A 19,211-nucleotide genomic window follows, 5' to 3' on the forward strand; every position below is an offset into this window, starting at 1 on the left:
TCTTAGCTTCCTTGGTTTGTGCTTTGCCTTCTAGTAGTTTCTGTAAGGCTGGGTTTGTGGCTACCTATTATTTAAATCTGTTTTTGTCCTGGAATATCTTTTTTCTCCATTGATGGTGAATGCAAGCTTTGCTGCGAATAGTACTCTGGGATTGCCTTCATGGTCTCTTAGTGTTGGCAGCACATCTATCTAAGACATTCTGGCTTTCATGGTTTCCACTGAGAAGTCAGGTGTAATTCAAGTGCCTACGGACTCCTGATCTTTGATGAAGAAACCAGAAATACATGGGAGACCATTCTCTCCCTTATAAGAGATCATGTCAGCACACAGAAGCCACCCTATTGCTGACACACGCCCACAGCCCAAAAAATATTTAATGGAAAGGAATTCCCACACAGACCTCAACCTAAAACCAGATATCTTGAACCTAACAGAAGAAAAAGAAGAGAAGATCCCTGAAATCAATGACATAGGAAAAGACTTTCTGAGCAGAACACTATTAACACAGACACTAATTTCAACAATTAATAAATGGGATCTCATGAAACTGAAAAGCTTCTGCATGACAAAAGATCCCATCATACAGACAAAGTGGCAGCTTACAGAATGGTAAAATATTTTTTATCAACTACACACCCAATAGAGGGCTAATATCCAAAATTACATAAAAAAAAACTCAAACAAAATGTATAAAGAACTCAAAAGGCTAGATATCAAGAAAACAAATGACTCAATTAAAACTGGGAATTTTTAAACAGAGAATTCTCAATAGGGAACCTTAAGTGGCTGAGAAAGACTTAAATGTTCAACATTCTCAGTCATTAGTGAAATTCAAACCAAGTCTGCTTTGAGAGTCCATTTTACACCTGTCAGAATCCCTAGGATCAATAACACGAGTGACAGTTCCTGCTGGCAAGGACATAGAATAAGGGGGACACTCATCCACTGCTTGTGGGAGTGCAGACTCATACAGTCACTATGGAAATGAGTGTGGATGTACCTTAGAGAGATGGGAACTGATCTACCTCGTGATCCATCTCTATCACTCTTGGGCATTTACCCAAAGGAACCTTCATCCTACCACAGAGATGCTTACTCAACCATGTCCATTGCTGCTCTATTAATAATGCCCAGAAATTGGATAACATATTCAAGACATGAATATGAATGGATAATAAAAATTGGAACCTTTACACAAATGAATATTACTCAGCTTTTAAAAATAATTAAATTCACAGTAAATGGGTAGAACTAGGGGGGGAATCACCCTGAGTGAGGTACCCAGACACAGAAAACCAAATGTGGCATGTATTAGCTTACATGTGGATATACAGAATCACAGAGATTAAGCAGAGTAACAGACTAAGGAGGAGAGACACATCTCATCAGGAAAGAAGAAATAGAATAGAAAGGTACAGGCTGGTGAGGGGAGGTGCAAGGAGAGAAATAGAGGGACGAGGAAGTGTATACAGGGAGAAACAGCTAAAACTGAGGACACTGAAGTAGTGTGCAGTGGCATGGGTATTGATACAGTAGATGCTTCCTGAAATAAATGCATATGTGAAGGCATTCTAACAGAGGAATCAAATAACAGGGTGATGAGACTGTGTCTGAGAGCTTTCTCCTTCTGTCTTGCATTCCACTCTTTAGGTTGGGATTAAAGATGTGCACCACTGGGATTAAAGGCATGCACCGCCAGGTTTCTATGGCAAACTAGTGTGGCCACTGAGATTAAAGGTGTGTGCTACCACTTACTCTCTGATCTTCAGCTAAACTTTCTTTATTAAAATACAAATGAAATATCACTACACGTAAGGCTCATGAAGCACTGTAAAGGAGGGGACACATAGATTATAAGAGCCAGAGCATCATGGAGTTTTCTGTGACATTGTATCTCCTAGGAATGTCAGAATCTACACCAATAAAATCTCATTAACATGGCTGCTTAAATATGAGCTGAATAAGGACAAGAGGCAAGCTAAAGGGACAAGGGGCCAACCAGCCCTACACAAAGAACTATAGGGACCTCACAAATGCCAGGAGTGGAGAAACAGTTTTAGTCCTACTGTGGGAAGAGTACACGAAATGCTTATCCAATACCAAATGGTGAGCCCTGAATCATACATACAAATAACATTATACTAAATTAAAGTATGTGTGTGTTATAGTTTCTTAGGTACTTAACAGTATGAATCCTTGTGATTTTTTTTCACATATCCATAATATTATTTTGCTCTCCTTTCTCCCTGTGTATTTATCTCCCTTCAACCTAATTATAACTCTGACAGCATACAGACAAGTAACATACAGATTGGGCAGGGTACATACACATATGCATGTAACAAAATTAATGAAAATTCCATTAATTTGAAAGGGAACAAGGAGGCATATATGAGAGGGTTTGAAGGAAAAAAGTAAAAGGAGAAATGATGTTTCAATGTTACAAAATATTTGTATAACTATGTACAGATGTGTTGCATTTGTTGAATATTATGTAAAAATGTGTTGCTCTTTTACCTTGTCTGCCTAAGGCACCTGAATAGTCTAACAAAAAGCTAAATGGCCAATAGCAAGGAAGAGGTATAGGCAGGACTTGCAGCAGGGAAACTAAGTAGCAGGAGGAATTTAGGCTTAGAAAGGAAGAAAGAAAAAGAGATACCAGGGAGAAACCATTGGCCAGTCAGAAAACATGGAGGAAGCAAGAAAGCAAGACATACAGAATGAAAGAAAGGTAAAAAGCCCCAAGGGAAAATGTAGATGAATAGAAACAGGTTAAATTAAGTTCAAAAAGCTAGCAGGATGAGCCTAAGCTAAGACTAAGCACTTATAATTAATAAGCATTCATAATAAATTATTTGGGAGTTTCTTGGTGGCCCAAGGAAAATTCCAACTACACATAATACAACAAATAAAATAAAGAAGTAGTTGTTTTTAAAGCATTAACATAAAAGATAAAAAAGGGACACAGCCAAGACTGTTAAATAGACAAGCTTGTCTCATAAAAAAAAAAAAAAAACGAAGATAAAAAGAGAGGTAACTTATCCCTATTACCTGCTCTGAAGAATTTTTCACAGATACTGCCACGGTATAACCACATGGGAATAAGGTGGCCTGCATTAATTAAAAGGGTTTCTAATAGTAAAGTATATTACAGTTGCTTATGACTTATAATGTCATTATAAAATATCTAGCAAATTAAATTCAACTTGATTACATATCATTTCTTCCCACTACATTCCTTAGGATGAATTTTAATTTATTAACACCATGTATCACTTAGCTAAAATCCTATGGCCTTCAGAAGTAGGCATAGAAAGCAAGCTTGTTAGGTTTTTGTGTGTCTATGACTACCAGCCTGATAACTGTAGACTTCAAATTTTTTTTTTTTTTTTTTTTTTTTTTGGTTTTTCGAGACAGGGTTTCTCTGTGGTTTTGGAGCCTGTCCTGGAACTAGCTCTTGTAGACCAGGGTGGTCTCGAACTCACAGAGATCCGCCTGCCTCTGCCTCCCAAGTGCTGGGATTAAAGGCGTGCGCCACCACCGCCCGGCTTAGACTTCAACTTTTTAAACTTTGTACAAAAAAAAAATGTTTCAAGAAGTTCTTTGATAAGGAATGATTTTAGAAGGACTAGTATGTGAAAACTTGCTTTATTTAAGCACCCGTAGAACATTAATCCTTTCTCACTTCAGTCTTCTATAAAAAGAATCCAGGAGTAGTTAATGCATAAGCAATAGCTATTAAAATAGTCTTACTAATTGACCTTGTAATGACAAAATATGGGAGATCTTGGTCAAACAGAGATAATACTTCCAATTCAAATGTCTTAGCTAAAGTGATTTTGTATTTCTTCTGTAGACTCTTCTCAAACTCACAGAGATCCCCCTGCCTCTGCCTCTTGAGTACTGGGAGTAAAGGAATGTACCACCACAGACCAGCAAATTTTGTACTTCTTAAGGCATCTTGAAACTAAGATGAGTGTTGAAATGAATTTTGAGAACTTAGGTCCTGATAAAACTGTACAAGAATACTTTTTATTTGCCTTTATTTTTTTACAAAAGATCTTTATTATTTTTATTTTATGTATAAAGTGTTTTGCCTACATGTATGTCTGTATACCACACGTGTGTCTGGTGCCCACCAAAGCCAGAAGAGGGCATCAGACCTCCTGAAATTAGAGTTATAGTTATGGTTCCTGGGGATTTAACCCATTTCTTTGGAAGAGCAGGCAGTGCTCTTACCCATGGAGCCATTTCACCAGGCCCAGGGATATTTTACAAAACAAAACAACAATAAAAGATACTATGGAAAACAACTGGGCACTGCTGCAAAAGTACTTGATTGTCTCAAATACAGATGAGGAGACACACTGATGGCTAGGAAAGACTGAAACTCAAAAGGGCTGCTAGGGACAAAACTACAATTCTAGCCAGAGGCACAACAGCTGCAAGATTTAGAAATCTAAGCTTTTGCCCTAGGACTTCCCACCACTGTCTGGGAACTGGCATAGCCTTCTTGCTTAAGAGTACTCGCAAGAGGCTTTCTGACGTCACGCAGGCGGAGACTTTAAAATCCAAATGGCTCTTGGTTGGCATTGGTGGGTGTCTTCCTAAGCAGTTGTGCATTTTACTGGAAGTGGGCGCTGGGGGTCAAGAACCAGAGAGAAAGGTAACTGCTGGCATGGGGTTAACTCTGTTCCTGCTAAGAAACTCTGTGGCATCAGAGACCTGGGGCGGCATCTGCCAGGTTCTGGGTTCAGGGATCAGTAAGTTTGTGTGGGCAGCGCCTGGAGAGGGAAAAGAGGATGCTGATTGCTGACCAAGGTGTTCCGCAGGGAGGGGGAGAAGGGGAGGACTGCCTGGGAGGGACAGGTTAAAACACTGCGTTCCTGTGGTAATGCAGCATCTGAAAAGCCATGTAAGAAGAAAAAGTCTGGGAAATTGAAGGCTTGAGAATAAGACCTAAGTGGAATGTAAGCAGTCGAACAAGGAGTGATGTGACTCAGTGCACAGCCTATTGTGCTAAAGTCCCCAGCTCAAACAAACAATAAAGTGGGTGTTATTATTTGGTGTTAGTATTTGGGAATCTGCATTGGCCTGCCTGTCCTTAGGGTCCTGACAGGAAACCTCCTCACCTGTAGCCACTAAGAGCACTTCACCTGTAGCCACTTCTGGCCACATTTGCTATGGTTCCTTGTAACAGGTGGACCTACCCCCTAACCTCCCCCTTCTCCTGTCTCTACCTCCCTCTCTCTCCCGCACTCTTTACCCCATGGGACTAGTCTGCTCCCCTCTCTCCCTCCTCTGTCCCTTCTCTCTCATCTTCCAATAAGCCTCCTATATAAGCCTTATCGCATAGCGTGACTTCTCTTCACTACATATATATATATAATTTTATCAACAGTGAGTTCTGTCTTATCCTAGAAAGAAGCCAGGGCAGGACCAGAAAAAGCTGAGTGGCTAGCGTCTAGTGCTGCAGAGACGAAGACAGGGTCTGACATAGGTATGCTTATGATACTAAAATATTTTGAGAATGGAAGCAGCCTCTATATTATGTTATGGAATGGATTGCTTGTCTTTACTGAAAGGGAGATTAGAACCAGAAAGACAATAGTGGGTATTAAACTATGGGGTTAAACATAAAGCAAGAAAAGTAGATATTAGGAAAAGAGAATGAATCCTGATTTTGAAGCCAAAGGAAACATTTTGAGGAGAGTTAAGGAGCCTGAGATTTCTTGTCAAGCAGTCTGTGAGTTACCATTGAAATAGACATAAGAGATACCAGTGATGTCTTCGGGATAACACATTGAAATTTTGCGATCATGGATTGCCGTGTGATGCAGGAATCATATATGTTCATTTTTGCATTGTCTTGCTCGAGTGTATTGAATACTTGAAGTTGCATAGGTGTTTTCTTTAGTGAGGACTTAAGTATACATGACAAACAAATACAGCACACAGGGAAAATACTATCGTAAAGGAATAAACTTAGTTACTCTTCTACTTCAGAATAAAAGTGACAATTATTGCTTAATGATCCACTTGCATCTGGAACATTTTTCTGATATTGAAATCATGAATTAGGTTCTGAGCATGAAGCGCAGTTCCATTTCCACCGGTGGTGCTGGCTGCCTCTCCACACAGGAATTAAGATCTCAGGACCTCGATGAACCAGACCTTTATACCCATCAAGCGTAAGTGCCTCCAACTATGGATCTCAGCTGCATGCTGTCATGTTCTGTACCTAGTTCTCAGAAACTGTAGAATCAGATGGTGAAAGTGGGTCTTCTCTAGTTCCACACTTGAGTCGCTCACTCTCCAAAGGTTAGTAATTCCTTCAGAGAGCTTTGGTTTTACTGTCTAAGTCTGGCAGTATCAATTATATTAGCAATTAAACTAAGAAAATGTCAATATAAACTCAATTTAAAATAACAATCTTATTATAAGGTTTCAAAACTAAAATGGTTTTATTTATTTATTTGCTTCTTTGTTTGTTTTGGTTTGTTTTGGAGACAAGATTTCGCGATGCAGCCCTAGTTTTCCTGGCATTCACTCTGTAGACCAGGTTAGCATCGAACTTTGGGATATACCTTTCTCTGCTTCCAAAGTGCTCAGATTAAAGGTGCGTGCCACCACCACCTACAATGCTTTTAATTTAAAAAAAAAATCTGGGTAAGCAAGATGACTCAGCAGGTAAAGGCACTTATCAACAAACCCAAGCACCTGCTTTCAATCCCCAGACCCACATGGTAGAAGAGAACCTGCTGCATCAGCAGCTACTGATCACCAGCTGCTCGCTCTCTTTCTGTCTCTCTCTCTCTCTCTCTCTCTCTCTCACACACACACACACACACAATAATAATTGTAATAAAGTTAAAATATTTCCAATGCAAAACAATTTCATTGGGCAGCAAAACATGGTCTCCCCTTTTAACGTCAGATCCCTTTAATATCTGACTAATGAAAGACAGTTAGAATCTATTCTGCTGCTGCATTCAGACTGTCCTAGCAGCCAGTCTCTAGGTAGCAATGTATGCATGAAAGGATGAGCATGAGAAGAACAAACAACATCTTAGTTTTGATGTAGTGATACCTAGATATACATACCTTGGAGAACATGTCTAGTCTAGATCAGCAGTTGTCTGGATTGGAGGTGGGGAAGTTTGATACAGATTGACAGGAAACAGTCTGTTATTTGTATGACCTGGGGTATGACCTCACCTTTTTGTACTTTGAATCCCTTGTGTATAAGAATGGGGATAGGTTGAGCGGTGGTGCACGTATTTAATTAAACGGAGGCAGTCTAATCTCTGGGTTTGAGGCCAGCCTGGTCTACAGACAAATTCCAAGACAACCACAGCTACACAGAAAAACCTGTCTTCCAAAAAAAAAAAAAGAAATAGAGTGGAGATACTGGGAGATTGCTCAGTGGTTTAGAGTCGTTCCTATTCTACCACAGGACCCAAATTCAGTTCCCAGTACCCACATTGGGCAGGTCACAACCGCCTGTGACTCCAGCTCAAGGAGATCTGGTGCCCCTTTTGTGACCTCCATAGGCACTCTCGTGCATGTGTGGTTATGCCTATACAAACAAAATATACATAGAATATAAAATAGAACTTTTCACTTTTTTAATGGAGATAATGGCAGACTCTCCTTTACAAGTAGTTCTGAATATTTATTGAGTGTTCATATAGGTCAACTGCTCTTAAGTTCTTCATGCATATTAACTCTTGATACTCGGTGACAACTTTCCCTTAAGGCACAATGGCAAACAAGGGAGTACAAAAAAGGGAGCAGTTATAGGGGCATAAACAGAGATGAAAGTGTTTAGGTTATTGAACAGGCCTTTAGACTACTTGGTACAGAAGATCTATGGGCCTGAAACACACCTTTAAGGATAATATATGTGTTGATAATGTCATGCACAAGGAAATTTGGTTTGTTATTTGTGGTGCTGAGGATTGAGCACAAGCTGAACAAAACACTGAGATATATATCCCTGTCACAGAAGTACATTTCATTCCCCCCATATTTTATACCTAAAACTGCTGTAAATTCATGGTATGCTCTCCTGCTTTAAGAAATGCATTGTCTTTAGTTATTTAAAGCTTAAAGACTAATGTTTGATGCTGTTGTTACGATGTGTGTGTGTGTGTGTGTGTGATGGATAGCCTTGAAATAATGCAGACTTGAACACAGGAGGAAATGTTTTTGATTGCCTTCTTAATATGCAACTTGGTATGTTTTCAAGTTCTAAAAAAATAAAGGATACAAGACCTATCCATGATAAAGTATTTATTCAGAAAAATATCCAACATCTATATAAGGTATTAAATTGTCTGATTTGAGTGATTTTGCAGTGTGGTTTAAATTCTGGTTTGTCTGAGACAGGGTTTCTCTGTCTAGCTCTGGCTGTCAGTGGAACTCACTCTGTAGACCAGGCTGGCCTTGAACTCACAGACATCTGCCTGCCTCTGGCTCAGGAGTGCTGGGATTTGCTGGGATTAAAGGTGTGAGCCACTAGCACCCAGTTTTATTGTTTTTTTAAAAGCAATGTATAAGTAAAACCCACAGTTTTACAAAAATAGCTATTCAAGTAATCCACACAAAGTTGTTTTCACCGTTAACAATTTCTATGGCATTTGACATGGGCTACAAACATGGCCCTGTGGTAAAGTACTTTCTTAGCATGTGGCTTCAGACCTGGGCTCAATTCCCAGTACCACCAAAAAGAACAAAACAAAACATTGGAGCACTGGACTGAAGTCTCACGATCCAAAGTCGGAGCAGAAGGAGAGTGAGCACGAGCAAGGAACTCAGGACGGCGAGGGGTGCACCCACACACTGAGGCAATGGGGATGATCTATCGGGAACTCACCAAGGCCAGCTGGCCGGGGACTGAAAAAGCATGGGACAAAACCGGTCTCGCTGAACATAATGGACAATGAGGACTACTGAGAACTGAAGAACAATGGCAATGGGTTCTTGATCCTATTGCATGTAATGGCTTTGTGGGAGCCCAGGTAGTTTGGATGCTCACCTTAATAGACCTGGATGGAGGTGGGTGGTCCTTGGACCTCCCACAGGGCAGAGAAACCTGCTTACTCTTTGGGCTGAGGAGGAAGGAAGACTTGATTGGGGGAGGGGGAGGGAATGGGAGGTGGTGGCGGGGAAGAGGCAGAAATCTTTAATAATTAAATTAATTAATTAATAAAAATCAGAAAGAAAAAAAAACAAAAACAAAAAAAAAAACAACTACTTTTTACTAGGAAGACCCTTTTCCCTTCCTCAATAAAAGAGAGGTCAGGAGTGTGCCTTGTATCAGCAATTCCAGCACTTTGTTATCAGACACTGGGGGGATTGCAAGTTCCAGGTCAGGCAGGGTCACATAGTAAGACACTATCTAAAATACATAACAGCCAGGAAATCTTAAAAATGAAAAATGGTCTATGATTAGTAATAGTGCAAGTTAGAGTCATGAAAAATTTAAACAAAAATCAGTCTATAAGAAAATGTTGATGAGGGTCTGAAGAGGTGGCTCAGCATCTAAGAACACTGCTTACTCTTCCAGAGGTGCTGAGTTCAGTTCCCAGTAACCACATACTGGCTCACAACTGTCTATAGTGTGATCCCATGTCCTCGTCTGACATAAAGTTGGACGTGCAGTTAGAGTACTCATATAAATAAAAATAAGTTTTTAAAGAGAAAAAGGAAGGAAGGAAGGAAGGAAGGAAGGAAGGAAGGAAGGAAGGAAGGAAGGAAGAAAGGAAGGAAGGAAGAAAGGAAAAGAAATGAAGGAAGAAAAAGTTGATGAAGCCCGGTGGTGGTAGTGGTGGGAGCACATGCCTTTAATCCCAGCACTCAGGAGCCAGAGGCAGGAAGAGCTCTATGCGTTAGAGGCCAGCCTGGGCTACAGAGTGAGCTGCAAGACAGCCAAGCCTACACAAAGAAACCCTGTCCCATAAAACCAAAAGAGTTGATGATCTAAGTATTTGTGCAGTAGGACATACCTATAATCCCAGATTTGGAAAGCAGGAGAATCCATTGTTCTGGGCTATGTAAACTCATGACTCAAAAAAAAAAAAGATGAAGAAAAGAAAAGAAAAACTATATGTATGTAGGACTGGAGGGTTTTTTCTGTGATTAAGAAAACTGTTTGCTCTTGCAGAGGACCTGAATTCAATTTCTGGCACTCACACAGAAACTCAAACCATCTGTAACTGCAGTTCTTCTAATCTAGGAGCACACAACACACATGCTTACATGCAGTGAAGATGTTTATATGCATAAATGTACATGTACATAATAATTGACGAGAGGCTGAAGAGGTAGCTCAGCAGTTAAGAGCACTTGTTCTTCCAAAGGGCCTGTGTTCATTGCCAGCACCTGCTTGGTCAATCACAACCCTCAGTAACTCCAGTCCCCTGGATCTGATGCCCTCTTCTGGCCTACTTGAACATTGTGTGCACATGATGTACAAAGTTTACAAAACACCTAGACACGTAATTTATTTTAAAAATACACTGGTCATTAATATCACTTAATATTAATGGTCTCAATTCACCAATAAAAAGGCACAGGCTAAGAGATTGGATACGAAAACAGGATCCAACAGTCTGCTGTTTGCAAGAAACTCATCTCAACCACAAAGACAGGCATCTACTCAGAGTAAAGGGTTGGGAAAAGGTTTTTCAAGCAAATGGTCCTAAGAAAAAAGCAGGTGTGGCCATACTAATTTCTAACAAAACTGACTTCAAACTAAAATCAATCAGAAGAGATCGAGAGGGACACTTTATACTCATAACAGGAACGATTCAGCAGGATGAAGTCTCAATCCTGAATATCTATGCCCCTAATATAAAAGCACCCACTTATGTAAAAGAAATATTGCTAAAACTCAAGGCAGACATCAAATCACACACACTAGTAGTAGGAGACTTCAACACACCTCTCTCACCAATGGACAGGTCAATCAGACAGAAAACTAATAGAGAATTAAGAGAATTGTTGGAGGTAATGAATCAAATGGACTTAACAGACATCTATAGAACACTCCACCCAAATAGGAAAGAATACACCTTCTTCTCTGCAGCTCATGGAACCTTCTCGAAAATTGACCACATACTTGGAAACAAAGGAAACCTCCACAGATACAAAAAAATATCAGTGTCCACCTGTGTCTTATCAGATCACCACGGATTAAAGTTAGAAGCCACCAACAAAGCTACCCCCAGAAAGCTGGCAAACTCATGGAAACTGAACAGTCAACTACTGAACCACACCTGGGTCAAGGAAGAAATTAAGAAAGAAATTAAAGTCTTCCTTGAATTTAATGAAAACAAAGAGACAACATACTCAAACCTATGGGACACGATGAAAGCAGTGCTAAGAGGAAAGTTCATAGCACTAAGTGCCCACTTAAAGAAAACGGAGAAAGCATACATTGGGGACTTAACAGCACACCTGAAAGCTCTAGAAAAAAAAGAAGCAGACGCACCCAGGAGGAGTAGAAGACTGGAAATAATCAAACTGAGGGCAGAAATCAACAAAATAGAAACACAGAAAACAGTCCAAAGAATCAATGAAACAAAAAGTTGGTTCTTGGAGAAAATCAACAAGATTGACAAAGCCCTATCCAAACTAATTAAACGACAGAGAGAGAACACGCAAATAAATAAGATCAGAAATGAAAAGGGGGACATAACCACAGACACAGAGGAAATTCAGAGAATCCTTAGATCTTACTACAAAAGCCTGTATGCCACAAAACTGGAAAATGCAAAAGAAATGGACACTTTTTTAGATAAGTACCATATACCAAACCTAAACCAAGACCAGGTGAACGATCTAAATAGACCTGTTAGTCGCGAAGAATTAGAAACAGTTATCAAAAATCTCCCTTCCAAAAAAAGCCCAGGGCCAGATGGTTTCAATGCAGAATTCTACCAGAACTTCCAAGAAGAGCTAATACCTATACTTCTTAATGTATTTCACAATATAGAAACAGAAGAGTCATTGCCAAATTCCTTTTATGAAGCTACAGTTACCCTGATACCAAAACCACACAAAGACCCAACCAAGAAAGAGAATTACAGGCCTATCTCACTCATGAACATCGACGCAAAAATTCTCAATAAAATACTGGCAAACCGAATCCAAGAACACATTAGAAAAGTTATCCATTATGATCAAGTAGGCTTCATTCCAGAGATGCAGGGCTGGTTCAACATACGCAAATCTATCAATGTAATCAACCATATAAATAAACTGAAAGAAAAAAACCATATGATCATTTCATTAGATGCTGAAAAAGCATTCGACAAAATTCAACACTCCTTTATGATAAAGGTCTTGGAGAGATTAGGGATACAAGGGGCATACCTAAATATAATAAAAGCTATTTACAGCAAGCCGACAGCTAACATTAAATTAAATGGAGAAAAACTCAAAGCCATCCCACTAAAATCAGGAACACGACAAGGATGTCCACTCTCTCCATACCTCTTCAATATAGTGCTTGAAGTTCTAGCAATAGCAATAAGACAACATAAGGGGATCAAGGGGATCCGTATTGGAAAGGAAGAAGTTAAGCTTTCATTATTTGCAGATGATATGATAGTATACATAACCGACCCCAAAAACTCTACCAAAGAACTCCTACAGCTGATAAACACCTTTGGTAATGTGGCAGGATACAAAATCAACTCCAAAAAATCAGTTGCCTTCCTATACACTAAGGATAAGGAAGCAGAGAGGGAAATCAGAGAAGCATCACCTTTCACGATAGCCACAAATAGCATAAAATACCTTGGGGTAACTCTGACCAAGGAAGTGAAAGATCTATTTGGCAAGAACTTTAAGTCTTTGAAGAAAGAAATTGAAGAGGACACCAGAAAATGGAAGGACCTCCCTTGCTCTTGGATTGGGAGGATCAACATAGTAAAAATGGCAATTCTACCAAAAGCAATCTATAGATTCAACGCAATCCCCATCAAAATCCCATCAAAATTCTTCACAGATCTGGAGAAGACAATAATCAACTTTATATGGAAAAACAAAAAACCCAGGATAGCCAAAACAATCTTATACAATAAAGGATTGTCTGGAGGCATTACCATCCCTGACTTCAAACTCTATTACAGAGCTACAGTACTGAAAACGGCTTGGTACTGGCATAAAAACAGAGAAGTCGACCAATGGAATAGAATAGAAGACCCTGACTTTAGCCCACAAACCTATGAACACCTGATTTTCGATAAAGGAGCTAAAAGTATACAATGGAAAAAAGAGAGCATCTTCAACAAATTGTGCTGGCAAAACTGGAAGTCAATCTGTAGAAGAATGAAAATAGATCCATATATATCACCATGCACAAAACTCAAGTCCAAATGGATTAAAGACCTCAATATCAGTCCAAACACACTGAATCTGATAGAAGAGAAAGTAGGAAGTACTCTACAACACATGGGCACAGGAGAACACTTCCTACGTACAACCCCAGCAGCACAAACACTAAGGACATCATTGAATAAATGGGACCTCCTGAGACTGAGAAGCTTCTGTAAAGCAAAGGACACTGTCACTAAGACAGAAAGGCAACCCACAGACTGGGAGAAGATCTTCACCAACCCCGCAACTGACAAAGGTCTGATATCCAAAATATACAAAGAACTCAAGAAATTAGACCGTAAAAGGTTAATCAATCCAATTATAAAATGGGGCACTGAGCTGAACAGAGACTTTTCAACAGAAGAAGTTCAAATGGCCAAAAGTCACTTAAGATCATGCTCAACTTCCTTAGCAATCAGGGAAATGCAAATCAAGACAACATTAAGATACCATCTTACACCGGTCAGAATGGCTAAAATCAAAAACACCAATGATAGCCTCTGCTGGAGAGGTTGTGGAGAAAGGGGCACTCTCATCCATTGCTGGTGGGAATGCAAACTTGTGCAACCACTTTGGAAAGCAGTGTGGCGGTTTCTCAGAAAAGTCGGGTTCAGCCTACCTCTTGACCCAGCAATACCACTATTGGGAATATACCCAAGAGATGCCCAAACATACAACAAAAGTATATGCTCAACTATGTTCATAGCAGCATTGTTTGTAATTGCCAGAACCTGGAAACAACCTAGATGTCCTTCAGTGGAAGAATGGATGAAGAAAGTATGGAATATATACATATTAGAGTACTACTCAGCAGTAAAAAACAATGACTTCTTGAATTTTGCATACAAATGGACGGAAATTGAAAACACTATCCTGAGTGAGGTAAGCCAGACCCAAAAAGAGGAACATGGGATGTACTCACTCATATTTGGTTTCTAGCCATAAATAAAGGACATTGAGACTATAATTCGTGACTCTAGAGAAGCTAAATAAGAAGGTGAACCCAAAGAAAAACATATAAGCATCCCCCTGAATATTAACCTTCATCAGGCGATGAAAGAAGACAGAGACAGAGACCAACATTGGAGCACTGGACTGAAGTCTCACGATCCAAAGGAGGAGCAGAAGGAGAATGAGCACGAGCAAGGAACTCAGGACGGCGAGGGGTGCACCCACACACTGAGGCAATGGGGATGATCTATCGGGAACTCACCAAGGCCAGCTGGCCGGGGACTGAAAAAGCATGGGACAAAACCGGTCTCGCTGAACATAATGGACAATGAGGACTACTGAGAACTGAAGAACAATGGCAATGGGTTCTTGATCCTATTGCATGTAATGGCTTTGTGGGAGCCCAGGTAGTTTGGATGCTCACCTTAATAGACCTGGATGGAGGTGGGTGGTCCTTGGACCTCCCACAGGGCAGAGAAACCTGCTTGCTCTTTGGGCTGAGGAGGAAGGAAGACTTGATTGGGGGAGGAGGAGGGAACGGGAGGTGGTGGCGGGAAAGAGGCAGAAATCTTTAATAATTAAATTAATTAATTAATAAAAAAAATCAGCAAGGAAAAAAAAAAATTTAAAGTATAATCCCTTTATGCCTAATAAAGTTAGGAACTCAATGTATAAAATAAGCAGTAATCATTAAGATAATGTTTACATAAAAATCTGATATTTCCAAGTGTACAAGTAAATGACATTTTCCCGAGGAACAACACTGCCACCATCTCACTCCAAAACCTAGTTCCAAACCTGCACCCATTGCCCAAGTTCCTCTCCTCCAGTCTTAGCAACCCCAATCTACTTCCTTGTCTGAATTGCCTATTCTTGACTTCTCATAAAAATAAATGCTTATGATATCTAAAAAAAAAAAGAATAAAAAAAAATAAAAATAATTGAGCAAGACATGGTGGTGCATGCCAGTAATCCCAGCACTCTGGGAGCTGAGAGGAGAATCTTGAGTTCAAGGTTAGCCTGAGCTACATAACAAGTCCAAGGTTACCCTGGTATGTATAGCAAAACCCTTTCTAAATTTTAGAAAATAGATATTAAGAGGGATTACAGCATAAACAATAAAACATCAAAATGGAAAAGTCAAAATAACCAGAAAAAAATCAAATATTAACTCTCACAAAAAGATTTATTAACAAATTATTTTACAGATGAATGCTTTCAAATAATTAAAGGTCAGATGGTTTTTAAACATGAGAGTTGTCATAGAACATAAACACAATTATCAAGAGGCTACTATATGCGTGTACAACAACTTATAGGCATCATAATAAAATCAAACCAATCACCGACAGACATAATATACAAAGCTCAATAATTGCCATCAAAATGTATTTGGCAAATAGGCAATTATTATTTAAGATTACGTCCTGCTCAGATTAGGTGAGTCTCTAGCCAGAATCTTTGGGCCTTCCTTAGTCCTCTAAATGCTGGAATTAGATGCATGCATGGCAACAACTGGCTCAGCAAATGCTTTACGCATGACCATATGCCTGGTACTGTAATAGATGTCTGAACTAATATAGCACAACACCTGCCCCATGGACTCCATTTCAAGTGGGACGATGGCTACAGGAACAAGTATTTCCCATTACAAGATTATTAAGTTAGCTACAAAGTAGTAGATTTCATAATGGCATTTTTACACATGTTTTCTTCTTCCACACCCTGCCCTCTGGCCTTTGCCTTGCCCTCCCCTCTGTCCCATTCTTGCTGTTTTTCCATTGCCCACAACAACCTAATTTCTGCTCTCCCAGTACAATATTGCATTATCTTCTGTCAGTGTTCCTGTACCCTAATCCTTCAGGTCTCTTTTTCCCTCTCACAGTTCTCTAGTTTCATGAGTCATCCACACATGGACACCGACCCACTCACACATAGAAACTTCAATCAAGGCTACACACATGAGAGAAAACATAGTGCTTATCTGAACGCAGTTTATTTCAGCTAACATTCTGAATTGAAATTTCACCCATTTTCCTACAAATGTCATTTTTTTACTTTTAAATCTGTGTGTGTGTGTGTCTCTGTGTGTGTGTGTGTGTGACCACAGAAATGAGAGATGTCATACCCTCCTGGGGCTTGTGTGGTTGTGAACTGCCTGGTTTGAGTGTTGGGAATCAAATGCTGGTCCTCTGGAAGAACAAGAAGTGCTCTTTATCACTGAGGCATATAGGCAGATCATGTGATAGTTTTGGTTGTCGTCCTCAAAGGTTTGTTTATCTTTTATTTTTATGTGTGTGAATATTTTTCCTGCAATATATGTGTACATCCGTGGTGACTGTGGAGGCCAGAAAGGGATTCCCTGGAACTGGAGTTATAGATGGTTCTGAGCCACCAAGTGGGTGCTGGGAACCAAACCCAGTTCCTCTGTAAGAGCAGCCAGTGCTTTTCCCTGAGACATCTGTCCCACCACTTTCTCATTTTTGACAAACCTACTTACTGATTTCCTCAGTAGCTGCAATTTATGCTCACTAGCAGTGAGTAAAGTTTCCTCTTTCCTCAAATTCCTGCCAGCATCTGTTGTTCTGTTTTCTTGATGAAAGTCATTCTGAGCTAGTAAGGTGACAGTATAAATCATTTTAATTTCACCTTTCCCTGATGGCTTAGGATGTTGAACCCATCATCAAATATTATTTGCCTTTTCTATTTCTTCCTTTGAGGACTGTCTGCTCACCTCATTACCTCATGTATGGATTGGCTTTGGTTTAATCTTGGCTGTTTTTACATAATAGAACCTTATGTGATACAGAGTTGGCAATGATTTCTCAAATCTGTAAGCTGTCTCTTCAGTTGTGAGGTTCCTTCCATTGTTAGGCAGGTTTTTAGTTTGCTATAATCCATGTGTCAGTCCTTGGGTTGTGTTCTCTGCTGTCACAGTCCATTCAGAAGTTCCTACCTCTGCATAGGATGATTGTTGACACGGGACATAGTTGATGTGTCTTCCCTGCAGTTTCAGCATGTCCTGTCTTCACATGAAGTCTGTGATCTATTTTCAATGTTTCATGTAGTTTGAGACTCGACCTGATTTCATTCTTCTCCAGGTACATACCCAGTTTTCTCAGCACCATCTGTAAAAGGATCTTTCCCAATGACATCTGGGTTTAAGGGAAAAAATGAAGTACCTGCTAGGGCTGGGATGATGAATCCATGATTAAGAGCACTTGCTGCTCTTGCAGAGGACAAAGGTTCAGTTAACAGCACCCATATGGCAGCTCACAATCCCTTATATCTCTAATTCTAAGGTATCTGATGTCATCTTCTGGAGAGTAGTTGACTGTTCAGTTTTCATGAGTTTGTAGGCATTCTGGGGGTAGAATTGTTGTTGAATTCTAGCATTATTCCATGGTAATCCAATAGTACACAGCTGGTTACTACATTTTCTTTTGTATCTGTGAATGTTTGCTTTGTTACTGATTATGTGATCAATTTTTGAGAAGGTTCCATGAGATGCTGAGAAGAAGGTATTTTCTTTTCTTTTGGGTGGAATGTTCTATAGATGTCTATTAATTTCATTTGTTTCACTACATCTGTGATATCTCTTATTGCTCCATTAAGTTTCTGTCTGTTTAGCCTGTCCATTGGTGAGAGAGGAGTGTTGAAACCTACTATTAGAGTGTGGGGTTTGATGTATGCTTTGAGTTCTTCTTTGTGTGTTTCCCTTCTTTGAGTTGTGGTGGTGGAGAGTTGTCAGATGTCTGTGTTATTATGGGTGTTCTTAGCTTCCTTGGTTTGTGCTTTGCCTTCTAGTAGTTTCTGTAAGGCTGGGTTTGTGGCTACCTATTATTTAAATCTGTTTTTGTCCTGGAATATCTTTTTTCTCCATTGATGGTGAATGCAAGCTTTGCTGCGAATAGTACTCTGGGATTGCCTTCATGGTCTCTTAGTGTTGGCAGCACATCTATCTAAGACATTCTGGCTTTCATGGTTTCCACTGAGAAGTCAGGTGTAATTCAAGTGCCTACAGACTCCTGATCTTTGATGAAGAAACCAGAAATACATGGGAGACCATTCTCTCCCTTATAAGAGATCATGTCAGCACACAGAAGCCACCCTGTTGCTGACACACGCCCACAGTCCAAAAAATATTTAATGGAAAGGAATTCCCACACAGACCTCAACCTAAAACCAGATATCTTGAACCTAACAGAAGAAAAAGAAGGAAAGATCCCTGAAATCAATGACATAGGAAAAGACTTTCTGAGCAGAACACTATTAACACAGACACTAATTTCAACAATTAATAAATGGGATCTCATGAAACTGAAAAGCTTCTGCATGACAAAAGATCCCATCATTCAGACAAAGTGGCAGCTTACAGAATGGTAAAATATTTTTTATCAACTACACACCCAATAATGGGCTAATATCCAAAATTACATAAAAAAAAACTCAAACAAAATGTATAAAGAACTCAAAAGGCTAGATATCAAGAAAACAAATGACTCAATTAAAACTGGGAATTTTTAAACAGAGAATTCTCAATAGGGAACCTTAAGTGGCTGAGAAAGACTTAAATGTTCAACATTCTCAGTCATTAGTGAAATTCAAACCAAGTCTGCTTTGAGAGTCCATTTTACACCTGTCAGAATCCCTAGGATCAATAACACGAGTGACAGTTCCTGCTGGCAAGGACATAGAATAAGGGGGACACTCATCCACTGCTTGTGGGAGTGCAGACTCATACAGTCACTATGGAAATGAGTGTGGATGTACCTTAGAGAGATGGGAACTGATCTACCTCGTGATCCATCTCTATCACTCTTGGGCATTTACCCAAAGGAACCTTCATCCTACCACAGAGTAGCTTACTC

Source organism: Chionomys nivalis, chromosome 16, assembly GCF_950005125.1.
Source record: "Chionomys nivalis chromosome 16, mChiNiv1.1, whole genome shotgun sequence".
NCBI lineage: Eukaryota > Metazoa > Chordata > Mammalia > Rodentia > Cricetidae > Chionomys > Chionomys nivalis.